Here is a 14,933-nt window from a genome sequence, read left to right as displayed (position 1 = left end):
TTTTTTTTTAAAACGATGAAGATGCGTTTCTAGAGTAACTACACTCCATATTCAGCCATCTTCAACACAAAACGTTAGCAACAGTTAGTTTCTACAACAAAAAAAAATAGTAAAAACTTAACCAAGATTCCACAATTGTCGACTATTCCCTCCCCCCAACCAGAACGAAACATTGTCCTCAATGTTTTAAAGGAAAGAAGTAGAGTTTAGAAGACATCACCTGGGTGGTGCAACACAGAAGAAAATATTTACAGGCAGAGAGTTAAATCTAATTTGTACTTCTTACTGCGGCTACTGTTACCATCATTATTTGGTCGCTCCAACACAAAGGTCCAGGGGTCTGGCTCCGGTTTATAAGCTTGTAACATATCAAGTAGCTCATTAGCAGTGTGAGCACAAATAAAAAGTTTTTTCACATTAGAAGGAATGAAGTAGTTTTTTATTGCATGGTTAAGAAATGCGATAAAGCCATCATAAAAGTTATTGACATTTAACAAACCGATGGGTTTCTGGTGGATGTGCAGATGAGCCCAAGATGCTAGTGTCATAAGTGCCTCTAGTGTTGCAAGATCTCCTGGAAGGAAAACAAAAGCATCAGCATGATTAAGCATTTCAGTTATTCTTTCTTGCATACCTGAGACGACTAACTCTTCTCCAGTTGATGAGTCAGACGAACTGCCCAATGGTTTTAGGACTCTTGGGATGATGCCTAACACTTGACTTCCTTTGATAAAAGCTGTTTCGGAGACCATTTTTGATAACCCTCGGTTACCTCCTCCATACACCAAATGTAAATTTCTCGCTGCTATGCTTCGACCAAGATCTATGGCTGCCTTAACGAACTCTTTATGTTTGCCATAGGTAAATCCAGAAAGCACACAAATGTTCTTGAATTGTCTATTGGAAGTAGCTGCCATTGGAATATTTCTCAAAAACAATTTGTGAGTGTTTGACAAAAGAAATCACATTTAAGAGTCTTGATGATAGTGGGTCACAGCTGTGAATGAGGTAACATGTTAGTGTTAAATAACGCATGAAGCACATGGCTCGCGAGTCAAAAAGAAAACAGTAAAAAGGAAAAAGCAAACAGTAATAAAATTATTAAAGACAATAATGCAAACAATAAAACAACAGTGAAATGAAATAAAATAACAGTAAAGTAAAAGGATATTTACACGTAGTTGCGACTGTGGCTCACATCTTCCTCTGGTTTTACGTCCAGAAACGGCTTGAACGCCCTCTATGGGTCGAGGATAGGCTTCCCATCCAGTTTTCTTATAAACAGGCAAACAGGGTCGTTTATAGTCAGATTCCTGAGACTATATCGTGCATGCTCTTTCTGGAATAATGGCCATAACTGGAGAATCGCTCCTTGCACATATCCACTGGGATGCGTTTCAAGAGACAAAAGGATATCATCCAATGACTCCTTATTCAAGCCATCCCTAATGAATTGAATCTTATCTTCCCTGTTATCAGACATCATTCCTAAAGAACATGGGTTTTTATTGCAACTCATTCTGGCACACTTATGACAAGCAACAGAAATTCTTCGAGCTCGTCGTTTTCTTGCATAATTTCCTTTACCACAACCAGGCATGTATGCAATAAATTTAGGAGGTAACTCACCTGCTAATCGTACTTTAGCCTCGATTAACCAACGGATGTCTGCAGGTATGTTATTCCTCATGAGCAATCGCATGCGTTCAGATCGGGCTTTATAGATCGTAAGGAGGGCATTCTGAGGGAGTGAAGGGAATCGCTTGTGAAGCTTCGCTAGAATCTCGTTTCTGTCCATACCTTCGCCTCAGAATATCAGTTATTATGGGAAACTGAAGTAACCGACTTGATTGTCACGGAGTACCGTTATCCGCCACTTCACCGGGGTAACAAACTAAAGCACACAAACAGAAAAACAAATTAAAACACACAAAGAAAATCAAAATCGTCCTCGTATTGAATTTACCTTAAGCTCCAACTGGATGTCGTAAACACTTCTCTCAATATCTCTGAGTTGGCTTTCTAAACCCTCAACATAGGCTACTAACTCTGGTGGTTGTAGAGCCCAAATGCGATGTGTTTTACAAAATTGAATCTGCCTTTTGAGATGAGTTTTGACACGTTGAAGTGGTTTAAGAATGTTCAGGAGGAACGGTCTAAGTATGGTACTCATGATTAACAATGATAAAAAACTTAATGGAAAAACAAACACACTTATGCAAAAATAATTTCAATTAACAAATAAAAAGAAAGAAAGAAAAATCGAATCAACGAAAAGAAAAAAAAATCAATTCAAATTTGGTGGGTCACTCAAATTTATTTCGGTGTCTTCTTCATGTGGTTGGTACTCTAGATATGGCTTTAATCTTTGACCATTAACTTTAAACGTGACACCATTCTTTGGGTCTTTAATTTCAATTGCCCCATGTGGAAAAACAGTATGAACAATAAATGGGCCAGACCAACGAGAGCGTAACTTACCTGGGAATAGGTGCAAGCGAGAATTGAATAAAAGCACTTTCTGACCTGGAGTGAACGATTTTCTCATAATTTGCTTATCATGGAAGACTTTCATTCGTTGCTTGTAAATCTTGGCATTTTCGTACGCGTCATTGCGAATTTCTTCAAGTTCTGCCAGCTGTAATCTTCTTTCTGAGCTGGCTTGCTGCATGTCAAAATTGAATTTCTTGATGGCCCAATATGCACGATGCTCGAGTTCCACAGGTAGGTGGCAAGCTTTTCCATACACTAGCCTGTAGGGTGACATCCCAATCGGGGTCTTGAAAGCCGTTCTATATGCCCATAATGCATCATCAAGTCTTAATGACCAATCTTTCCTGTCTGGCCTCACCGTCTTTTCTAATATGTGCTTTATTTCTCGATTGGAGATCTCAACTTGGCCACTGGTTTGCGGATGATACGGGGTCGCCACTTTGTGTGTGATTGAATACTTTGTCAAAAGTGCTTTGAATGCTTTGTTACAAAAGTGGGCACCACCATCACTGATTATTGCTCGAGGGAATCCAAAGCGTGAAACAATGTTGCTTTTCAAAAATGCTATCACCACCTTGTGATCATTGGTCCTACATGGAATTGCTTCTACCCATTTTGATACGTAGTCAACAGCAACCAATATGTATTGATGGCCAAAAGAAGGGGGAAAGGGTCCCATGAAGTCGATACCCCATACGTCAAAAATCTCAACCACTAAAATTGGATTTAGTGGCATCATGTTCCTTCGTGTAATGCTTCCCATTCGTTGACACCTATCACATGAAGAACAGAAAGTGTAAGCGTCTCGAAATATAGATGGCCAATAGAAACCACATTGTAAAACTTTAGTCGCTGTCTTCTTAGCACTGAAATGGCCTCCACAAGCTTGTTCATGGCAGAATGAAAGGATATTCTGAATTTCACTTTCTGGGACACATCGTCTAACAATTTGATCCGCACAATACTTGAACAAATACGGGTCATCCCAAAAGAAATTCTTTATCTCTGCAAAGAATTTAGCCTTGTCTTGCTTGGTCCAATGCTCTGGAAGTTTACCTGTAACAAGATAATTAACTATATCAGCATACCAAGGTAATACTTCCACACTCATTAATTGTTCATCTGGAAATGACTCATTTAATGGTGATTGTTCTATAATTGTGTCAAAATGGAGACGAGAGAGGTGGTCCGCCACAACATTTTCTGTCCCTTTTTTATCTTTGAATTCCAAGTCAAATTCCTGCAAAAGTAACACCCAACGAATTAGTCTGGCTTTTGCATCTTTCTTTGTGAGAAGATATTTAAGAGCAGCATGATCTGTGAATATAATTATTTTACAACCAATGAGATATGATCGAAATTTTTTCAATGCAAACACTACTGCTAGCATTTCTTTTTCAGTAGTTGAATAGTTCAACTGTGCATCATTCAATGTCATACTAGCATAGTAAATAACATGAGGAATTCGATCAACTCTTTGTCCTAATACTGCTCCTACTGCATAATCAAATGCATCACACATGAGCTCAAATGGTAATTTCCAGTTCGGGGGCTGAATGATGGGTGATGATGTCAACAAATGCTTTAATTTTTCAAACGCAACAAGACATGAATCATCAAAGACAAAAGGTACATCCTTAGCAAGCAAATTGCATAAGGGTCTAGAAACTTTACTAAAATCTTTAATGAAACGTCTATAGAAACCAGCATGCCCAAGGAAAGATCTTACTTCTCTGACTGTTTTGGGTGGAGGAAGATTAGAAATGAGATCCACCTTGGCTTTGTCAACCTCAATACCTTTGCTCGAAATGATGTGACCGAGAACAATACCTTGTTTTACCATAAAATGACATTTCTCCCAATTTAAGATCAAGTTCTTCTCGATACATCTCTGCAGAACTAGTGTTAGATGATGTAAACATTGATCAAACGAGTTGCCAAAGACAGAAAAGTCATCCATAAAGACTTCAAGGAATCGTTCAACCATATCAGAAAAAATGCTTAGCATGCATCGTTGAAATGTAGCAGGTGCATTACATAATCCAAATGGCATTCTCCTATATGCAAATGTGCCAAAAGGGCAAGTGAAAGTAGTTTTCTCTTGATCTTTTGGTGCTATGGGAATCTGATTATATCCTGAGTAGCCATCTAGAAAGCAATAAAATTCATGGCCTGCTAATCTATCAAGCATTTGATCAATAAATGGTAAAGGAAAATGGTCTTTACGTGTGACAGAATTCAACTTTCTATAATCAATGCATACACGCCATCCTGTAGTTACTCTAGTGGGTATCAATTCATTATCAGCATTCGTAACTACTGTGACTCCTGACTTTTTGGGGACAACTTGTACAGGACTGACCCATGAACTATCAGAAATTGGATAAATGATACCTGCATCTAATAGCTTAAGGACTTCAGTTCTAACAACTTCTTTCATGTTAGGATTTAACCGACGTTGCATCTCCCTAGTAGTTTTAGCATTTTCATCAAGGTGAATGTAATGCATGCAGTCTACTGGGTTTATACCTTTAATGTCTGCTATGGTCCATCCTAATGCCCCTTTGTGCTCTTTCAAAACATCCAACAACTTACCTTTTTGTTCGTCATTGAGGGATGCTGAGATAATTACCGGTAGAGTACTTTCTTCTCCTAAAAACGCATATTCCAAAGTGTTGGGCAATGGTTTGAGCTCGAGTTTCGGTGGTGATTCTGATGATGGAATGAGTTGCTTCTCTGATGGTGCTAGTTGCTCAACTCTTGACTTCCATTTATTAGTGTCCATAGATGGTGTTGAGTCAAGCAGGGCATTGACCTCATCGACCGATCTGTCAATATCAAAATCCAAACCAAAGTGAGTTAAACATGTTTGTAAAGGATCACTAAGGTTTGAAACAAAAGTATCATCAACTAATGCTTCAATTAAATCCACATCAACAATTCCATCATCTACACTGTAAGGTTGTTTGGCAATGTTGAAAATGTTTAGCTCCATAGTCATGTTGCCGAAGGACAACTGCATATTTCCAGTCCTGCATTGAATGTGAGCATCCGCAGTTGCCAAGAAAGGTCGGCCTAGAATAATGGGGATGTGCTTCCTTGAATCCTGTATTGGTTGAGTGTCAATTACAATGAAATCAACAGGAAAATAAAACTTGTCTACCTGGATAAGCACGTCCTCCACAATACCACGAGGTATTTTCGTGGACCGATCTGCAAGTTGTAACACCACTGGAGTTGGGTGTAATTCTCCAAGCCCAAGTTTCACAAACACAGAGTAAGGCAAAAGATTTACACTAGCTCCTAAATCCAACAAAGCATTCTCAATTGTGTGGTTCCCTATACTACATGAGATAGTGGGAGAGCCTGGGTCTTTGCATTTTAAAGGAATTTTATGTTGGAGTATAGAACTAACGTTTTCTGTTAAAAATGCCTTCTTTTGAACATGCATATTTCTCTTTTTAGTACAAAGGTCTTTAAGAAACTTGGCATAAGATGGAACTTGTTTAATAGCATCAAGTAAAGGGATGTTAACACTTACCTGTTTGAAGATTTCGAGAATCTCACCTGTGGATTTTCCCTTCTTGCCTTTAGCTAACCTCTGGAGAAATGGAGCTTTCGGAACATATTCTCGTGGGTTGGTTTCTTCTTTCTCCTCCGATGATGAGTCGTCAACATTTATAGGTACAATTTGATTTTCTTTTTTCGCCGGCATCTCCACTTTGTTGTCGACTTCTTTTCCTTTTCGCAAGATCATTACTGCTTTGACCTCTCCATGCTGCTGTGGTGAACTGGTACTTGCTTCATGCACTCCTTTAGGATTAGGTACTGGTTGACTTGGAAACTTACCTTTCTCAACGGTCATTGCCAAGGTCTGAACTGAAGAAGCAAGTTGTCCCACCATCTTCTCGAGGCTTGAAACTGATTGGGCTTGTGAGTTGAAGCCCGCTCTCAACTCATTTCGTAGTCCATCAATGGTGCGGTTCTGTTGCTCAATCGTGGAGTGAGTAACATTCCTGAAATTCTGGAATGCATCCTCCCATGGTCTAGGTTGAGAGTGGTTCTGGTTTTGATTGTATGGTCTGAATGGGGGCTGAGAGGCTTGAGGATTTTGAGGAATTGGTGGAGCTGGAGCTGCTGGTCCATTCTGTTGGAATCCTTGAGACCATGAAAAATTGGGGTGGTCTCTCCATCCAGGGTTATATGTGTTGGAGTATGGGTTGTAATTTGATGGCTTTCTCATTAAACCTATGGCATTGGCTTGATCTGAGTATGAGTCATGGTCATGTGGTTCTGTTGATTTAGCAGTCGATAATGATGCTATTTGTCGAGCAAGACCTTCAACCATCTCCTTGACTTCTTTGATTCCCGAAGTTGACTCGCCAATGTGAACCTCATTCACTCCTTTAATCCTTCTAGTATTCCTGAGTGATCGACTCCGTTGTTGGGAATTGTCCGCTTGTCGCTGGAAGAATTCCTAAATTTCTGACGCACTTTTTGACATTAGCTCTCCTCCACTTGTTGCCATTAGCCATTCTTGCACATTTGGTAGTAATCCCTCCAAAAAGTATTGGCATTGGTGCCATTTCTCGTACCCATGATGTGGATACTTCAAGAGTAGCCCATTGAATCGCTCCCATGTTTCGAAAAATTGCTCGTCATCTTTCTGGGTAAACTCTGAGATTTCCCTGCGAATAGCATTGGTTTTATGCACTGGGAAATATTTATTTAAAAATTTTGTAACCATTTGTTCCCATGATATAATGCTATTAGCAGGCAATGTATTAAGCCATGAACGAGCTCTATCCTTTAAAGAAAATGGGAATAGTCTAAGTTTAACATCATCGTCTGAAAAATTTTCATATTTAAAAGTTTGACAAATGGCATGAAAATCGTTCAGATGATTATATGGATCCTCATTTTCTAGGCCATCAAATGTGGGGAGACAATTTAGCACACTAGGTTTTAGTTCAAAGCTCCTAGCAGCTACATTAGGGTATCTTATGCATGATGTGCTCAAATTAGCTAAGGGACTAAAATAGTCCTTAAATGGCCTCTCATGTGGTGCTTGTAAATCCATTTTATTTTTAACGTGTTTGTGTGTGCGAAGTGTTTTTTCTAATTCAAGGTCTATAGGTTCAAGATTAGGTAATAATGACCTACGACCATGCATGCAAAATAAATAAAATAAAAATAAAGATGCAAACAAAACAAAAAATAAAGATGGGAACAAAACAAATAAAAATAAAGAAGAGTGAGAATTACGATACTAACCTTATTGCGCTATTACAACCTTTTTATAAAAATACACAAAAATAAATACGTGAAAGAAATTAACTAAAAATTAAATTAATAAGATAAACAAAAAAAAATTACAAAGAAAAATAAATGGAAAATTAAATTACAGAATTTTAAAGAAGAGAAAAAGAAAAGAAATACTAACCTTTAAATGTAGATTCACTTTTTTTTTCTTTTTTTTAATAATAAAAAAAATACAAGAAAACAAATAAAAGAAATTATTCAAAAAAAAAAATTAATTCTATGAATTAAAATTACTTACCTCCCCGGCAACGGCGCCAAAAACTTGTTGTGCAAATTTTAATGTACTCGCAAGCGCACGAATCTATTGTAGTATAGATCTATGGTGACGAGTGTCGATCCCACGAGGAGGTGGATTTTAATTGTGTAGAATTAATTTTGTAAATGGGTTGTTGGATTTATGGTGGAAATGATTTGGTATATGCTAAAACTTAAATTAAAATGGCGAGAATAAATTGAAGATAATTCTATTGAAATGACGTACTTGGGTATCTGGATCCGTATCAACATGCATCATGGGCTAAATAATCCGTATTAATGCCAATTAAATCATGAGGGGGGAATCCACACCTCATGAACCACGCTCTAATCAATATGGTGCTAAGGGCTTATCGTGCCAAATAATAATAACCTTATACTAGAGAGCCGGTGTAACCAAGGCGGTACTAGACAAGATTAGTATTATTTGTCGACGAGAAGTCAAAACATCCACAAAAACTAGAGGGGAAGAGAAAGTAAATTTACCAAATTAAGCCCATGACACATGTTGAGACTTCACCTTCAACCCAAGCTTGAAAGAAAATTAGCCACTCATAATTGAACTAGGGGCAAAATGGGAATTTATTAAAATACTAAGAAAATACAAGATGGAGAAGGAATTACAGAAAATGGATCCCAAAAATGGATTCAGAGATATCAAATTAGGGGGGGAGGCCCCCTTTTTATAGATACATGGAGTAAATCATGGCCATCGGATTAAAAACAGTTTGGACGCTCAGGATTGCGCCACGTCATCAGTCAACAGTCCACGGTTTGACCACGCGGATGAACAGTAACACGGTTTGACCCGACTTTGAACAGTAACGCGGTTTGACCCGGATGAACAGTAACGCGGTTTGGTTGAAAATAATCCTGTGTGATGCATGCACCGTACGCGAGATTTTTCGTCCACTGATATGCTGCCACGTCACCATCAACAGTACATAAGAATTTTAGTCCAACATGATCGTGACACCTCATCAGTCAATGCCACATCATCGGTCAATGCCACGTCATCATCCGTCTATGTGAACAGTGTCGTAAACAGTAACGTATACAGTACCGTACACGTGAATAGTACCGTACATGTGAATAGTGCCATTTTTCCTTTTATGCTCCTCCTAAGGTTTTCGACCGTCCTGAGTTCAAAAGTGATGTCCGTTTTGCCGTCTGATCTCTCCTTTATTGTGAAATGACTATAATGCCCCTAAAATACATAAAATACTTAATTAAAATAAAACACATGTAATTAAATCACAAGAAGGTTAAATATATAAAAGTAAGGGTTGTTAGTAAGACTTAAAATGTAAAATGACGGTTTTCTCCTTTATAAATATGCATTTTCTAACACTCAACAATGGGCTTCAGCTTTTAGAGAGAGATTGACGACTTGTTTCACAAATAGCAATTATACTGGAAATAAAGGGCTCATGTTTCATGGATGAAGGAAGGGGATAAGAATACACATTTTTTTTTTTCATTCTTATGCTTCCATGAGGCAACGGCGGAATTTGATTAAGGGGCTATTAGATCAAGAAGGTCAGATGGATACAAATATAATTGAGATGAGAAGTATTGTTGAGCAATAATTGATAAAGTTGTTTTCTTCATCAAATCCAACTAATCAGTAATGGGAATCGACTGTAAAACAGGTGCTTGTGCGGGTTATGAATGTTGGGAATAAGGATTTGACTTTATCATTCTCCAAGGATGAGGTTCGTCAAGCTGTGATGCAAATGCATCTAATTAAGGCATAGGGACTAGATGGTCTGCCCCCTGCTTTCTTTCAAGATCATTAGGGTGTGGTGTGTACTCAAGTTATATCCACTTTTTTTAATTAAAAAAAAATTAACGGTGCTTCCCTCATTGATTCAAATAATGTAATTGTGGTTTTCATACCAAAGATTAAATCTCCAACTATCGTATCTAATTTTCGACCACTTAGTTTATGCAATGTTATTTATCAAGTTGTTACAGAAGCTATTGCCACCAGACTAAAGTCAGTTTTGGGTGATGTCATTTCACATAACCAGAGTGCTTTTATTTCGAATAGATTGATTACTGACAATGTCAGAGTTGGGTACAAATGCTTGCATAAGCTGCGATCTTGTAAATCTTATAAGAACAACTTAGTAACGATAAAGTTGGATATAGTAGAGGCATATGATTGGGTTGAATAGGGTTTTTCACAACAAGTGATGTATGGTTTGGGCTTTTTGAGCAGTGGATTAGGTTGATTATTGCTTGTGCACTACATCAATGTTTTGTTCAATATAAATGAATAAGTACGGGGTTCGTGTCGGCCTCAGCGAGAATTGCGGTAGGGGTGTCCCCTGTCACCCTATTTATTTATTCTATGTGCTGAAGTTTTTTCTATGATGATCCATGCTAGTGAATCTATAAAGGCTATCCAAAGGGTATGTTTTGCTTGTGATTTATTCATTTCCTATCTTTTTTTTTTTTTTTTTGCAGATGACAATCTTGTTTTTTATCGAGCATCTTTAGAGAACTGTGGCAGGCTAAAGAGCATCTTTGATTATTATTTTGTGGCATTAGGGTAAATTTTTTACTATAACAAATCTTTTATTCTTTTTAGTCTGAATATAGCTCAAAATGTTCAGAGCAAGATAACTACTTTGTTCAATCTTGCTGAGGTTCCGAATTATGAATGATATTTGGCTTATCGGCTATTATTGGAAGGAATTGTTGAAAAACATGATGAAGGAGGATGACTCAACCAAAAAGTTAAGGGATCTTAGGTTTCAAGATCTTTTTTTGTTGAGAAATGCTAAAGGTCGGGAAAGCTGAGAAACCTTGAGAGAAACGGCAGCTTGTGCTGCCGTTTTGTTCTCTCAGCTCCCCCCCAACATGACTAAGAGAAATCTGGCCCCCCACGTGAAAAAATACTCCTTTTTATTAGTTTTTTCTTCTATTTCATGACACTTTCTTAAATGATCAACAAAAAGTAGGAGTAGGCCCCACACTCAAGTCACTTTTGCCAAGTGAAATCTGGCCCCCCACGTGAAAGTCACTAGTCCCCAAAGCTCACTCTGGCTCATGACCAAGCAAAGCTAAGTTTTCTCAGGGATCAGTTGCTCGTTCACTTCTCGTTCACTTCTTTGCTCATCACAAGCCATTACTTCACCTCATCTAATCAGTGGCCGATCTAGATCTTGAAGCAACACCCAGTTGGTAATTATTAGAAATGGCAAAACCCCGGGCCGGGTCCGGGTATTGCCATGACCGGACCCTGCCCGGATGCAACCGGTCCGGGTTCGGGTCCGGGCCGGGTTTTAATCCGGGTACTCTGATTTTATATTTTTTAATATTTTATGTGTATATATTTTTTATTTTTTGATAATTTTATAAGTTTTAAATTTATTTCAATAAAATTTGACATGAAAATATAAACTTTAAGTGTTTAAAATTTTATATATGTATAATAAATAAGTCAAATAAATATAAAATATTTAAAATAATATATATTTTATAATTTTTTTTAATAAAATCCGGGTTCCGGATTTATCAAGTGATGCCCAAGACCGACCCGGCTTCATACCCGGGCCGGGTAATACCCGGCCCACAACACCCGGGTACGGTCCGGGTCCGGACCGGGCGGGTATTTTTGCCACCTCTAGTAATTATCTCAGCTCAAAGAATATATTTTTAAATTTTTTGTTATATCATAATAATAGAAATGTACCTGCATTTACTGATTAAATGATAATGTGTTTGATTTAGAATTTTTTAGAAATCTTTTTATTTAAATTATATGTTTGATTTAGAATTTTTTAATTTAAATTTTGTTTGAACATAGAATTTTTTTAATTTAAATTGTGTTCGATTTATAATTTTTTTAATTTAAATTTTTAGAACTTTAATGGATTAAATTATTGCTGGATGGTGTTTGGAAAAATTTATAATAATTTATTCTTAATTTAAATTTTGTTTCCACATTGAATTTTTTAAATTTAAATTGTGTTCGATTTATCATTTTTTATTTAAATTTTTAGAACTTTAATGGATTAAATTATTGTTGGATGGTGTTTGTATAAATTGATAATAATTTATTCTTAATACAAATATTAATTATTTTGTAGAAATATATAATTTGGAACATGAAGATGGAGTTGAAGATGCGTAATCGGAAAAATATGAGCCGACTCTTGGGATGTTATTTGATAGCCATGAGGAAATGTGGCAATTTTACAAAGCCTATGGTAAACAAGAAGGGTTTCCTGTTAAGAAGCTAACTAGTAAAAAAAGGAGCGATGAAATTATAAGGTACGCGGCGTTTGCATGTGGTCGTAGTGGCAAGTCAGAAAGTAAATCTACTGATGTGCTGAAGCCAATACCTATTGTAAAAACTGGTTGTGATGCTAGAATTGGAGGTTGTGTAAATGAAGATGGAAAATGGATTCTTCGAACTTTAAACCTTGAACACAATCATGGATTGAGTCCGGACAAAGCTAGATATTTTCCTTGTAACCGCAACATTAGTGCAAGTGCAAGAAAGCGTATTGAAATGAATGATTGTACATGAATTAACATTGTCAGGAATTTTAATTCTATTGTTGTTGAAGCTGATGGATATGAAAACGTGTCATTATTACTAGCAAAATTTTCAGCATTTGCAATACATATACCAACAGACAATTTTCACCAAGTAGTTACCAACAAAAACTTATACCCAAACGACAGTTTTGACCAAATAATTATCAACAAAAATTTCAACAAAATAATTATTTACAAAATCACCAACAATTATCCAAAAATAATTATCAAAAAGTAATTCTCGAAATAATTATCAAAAAGTAATTCCCAACAACATAATCACTCTTATAATAATTACCAAACAAAATTACCAATAATTATCATAAATTAATTATTAAAATAATTATCAACAATACAATTACCAAAATAATTCCCAACAAAATAATCACTCCACAAAATAATTACCAACAATTATCATAAATTAATTATTAAAATAATTATCAACAATACAATTACCAAAATAATTCCCAACAAAATAATCACTCCACAAAATAATTACCAAACAAAATTACCAACAATTATCATAAATTAATTATTAAAATAATTATCAACAATGCAATTACCAAAATAATTCCCAACAAAATAATCACTCCACAAAATAATTACCAAACAAAATTACCAACAATTATCATAAATTAATTATTAAAATAATTATCAACAATACAATTACCAAAATAATTCCCAACAAAATAATCACTCCACAAAATAATTACCAAACAAAATTACCAACAATTATCATAAATTAATTATTAAAATAATTATCAACAATACAATTACCAAAATAATTCCCAACAAAATAATCACTCAAAAAAATAATTACCAAACAAAATTACCAACAATTATCATAAATTAATTATCAAAAAATAATTACCAACTAAACGAAGAGAGTGACCACCGACCACCGACCACCGACAGCAGCGACCACCGATTAGATCTGGATCGAGAGAAGACGAAGACGAAGCTGGGGAGATGGAGACGAAGCTGTTGTAACATCGGGAAGACTGAGACGAAGCCGCTACTGGAGTGAGAGGAAAAACGGAGCGAGAGGGGGGGAGGGAGTGAGAGGAAACTCGTTTTCGACCACCGACAGCAGTGATCACTGATTAGATCTGGAGCGAGAGAAGACGGAGACAAAGCTGGGGAGATAGATGGAGACGAAGCTGCTGTAATGTCGAGAAGGCTGAGACAAAGCGAGTTGCTGCTGGAGTGAACAAAAGGAAAAGGAGTTGGAGTTCATGTGGGAGTGCTGGAAAAGGAGTTGAAAATAGAAAGGAAAAGGAGTTGAAAGGGAGTGCTGGAACGGAGCTGTAAAAGCGAGGAGTTGAAAGGAAGTCTTTTTCACGTGGGGGACATATTTCTCTTAGTCACGTGGGGGGGGGGGGGGGGCGGAAGGTGAGAGAACGAAGCCGTTTCTCTCAGGATTCTCTCAAGCTTCCCGATGTTTAGCAGCACTCTTTTTTGTTTTAACCATTGTTTTAACCAAGCCATGCTGACTAAGTAAGGGTGGCGGTTGTTGTTTTATGATGATTTGCTGGTTTTGAACTAGATATTTTCGGCACAACCCTTTTTTTCCATGTAGATTTAGGCTCTAATCTTTCTTATATGTGGCAGAGTATTCTGTGGGGACGAGTACTATCACAACAGGTCTTTGTCGGTGTGTTGGAAATGGTCATAGCATTAATGCTTATGATAGTAATTGGCTGCCAAGACCAAGTACTTTCAGGCTTATCTCAACCAATTTCATTACCACTAGGTCGATAGTGGACTATCTGATTGACCATGGGAACGAATGTTGAACTGATTCTAAAATTGACGCTCCCTTTTATGACGATGGAAGATGCTGTGTGTTTGGATTTTGATAATTGTGGGCTGTATACTTAAAAATCTAGGTATCATTTGGCTATATAGATTTGGGATTCCTCAGTTGCTGGAACATCAATTAGGATGTCTAAGCAATGGAATTTGATTTAGACTTTGAAGGTGCTACCTAAGGTAAAGATTTTCCTTTGACAAGCTCTTAATAATGTTCTTCTGACAAAGGCTAATCTAACAAATAGAAGGGTATTGTCTGATGCTTGTTGTAGCTTGTGTAACCTTTCATATGAGACCCTGATGCATTCTTTGTTTCATTGTGATTTTGCACAACAAGCGTGGAAGGATGCAATTTTTCCAAATTTATTTTTGTGTGATTGTGTGTTAATAATTGTTGGGGTTTTCTTGAGTATGTTATTTCCACCTTACCTAGCATTGAATTATGCTTGTTGGTGATGATTATGTGGTGTATTTGGGAGGCACAAAACAATATAATG

The 14,933-nt window shown here is 36.8% G+C and overlaps 1 non-coding gene across 1 annotated transcript; it reads left to right on the top strand.

The window, feature by feature from the left end:
• Window positions 1–7,085: 7,085 nt before the first annotated feature.
• Window positions 7,086–7,189, top strand: LOC127899024 (small nucleolar RNA R71). The gene has a single exon (XR_008050791.1). It is a non-coding gene; the product is annotated as a small nucleolar RNA R71 (small nucleolar RNA).
• The last annotated feature ends 7,744 nt before the right edge of the window (window positions 7,190–14,933 follow it).

The sequence above is a fragment of the Citrus sinensis genome, chromosome 7 (assembly GCF_022201045.2).
Source record: "Citrus sinensis cultivar Valencia sweet orange chromosome 7, DVS_A1.0, whole genome shotgun sequence".
Lineage (NCBI taxonomy): Eukaryota > Viridiplantae > Streptophyta > Magnoliopsida > Sapindales > Rutaceae > Citrus > Citrus sinensis.
The sequence above is the reverse complement of the archived record's forward strand: the minus strand, read 5'-3'. Positions and strand labels throughout refer to the sequence as shown.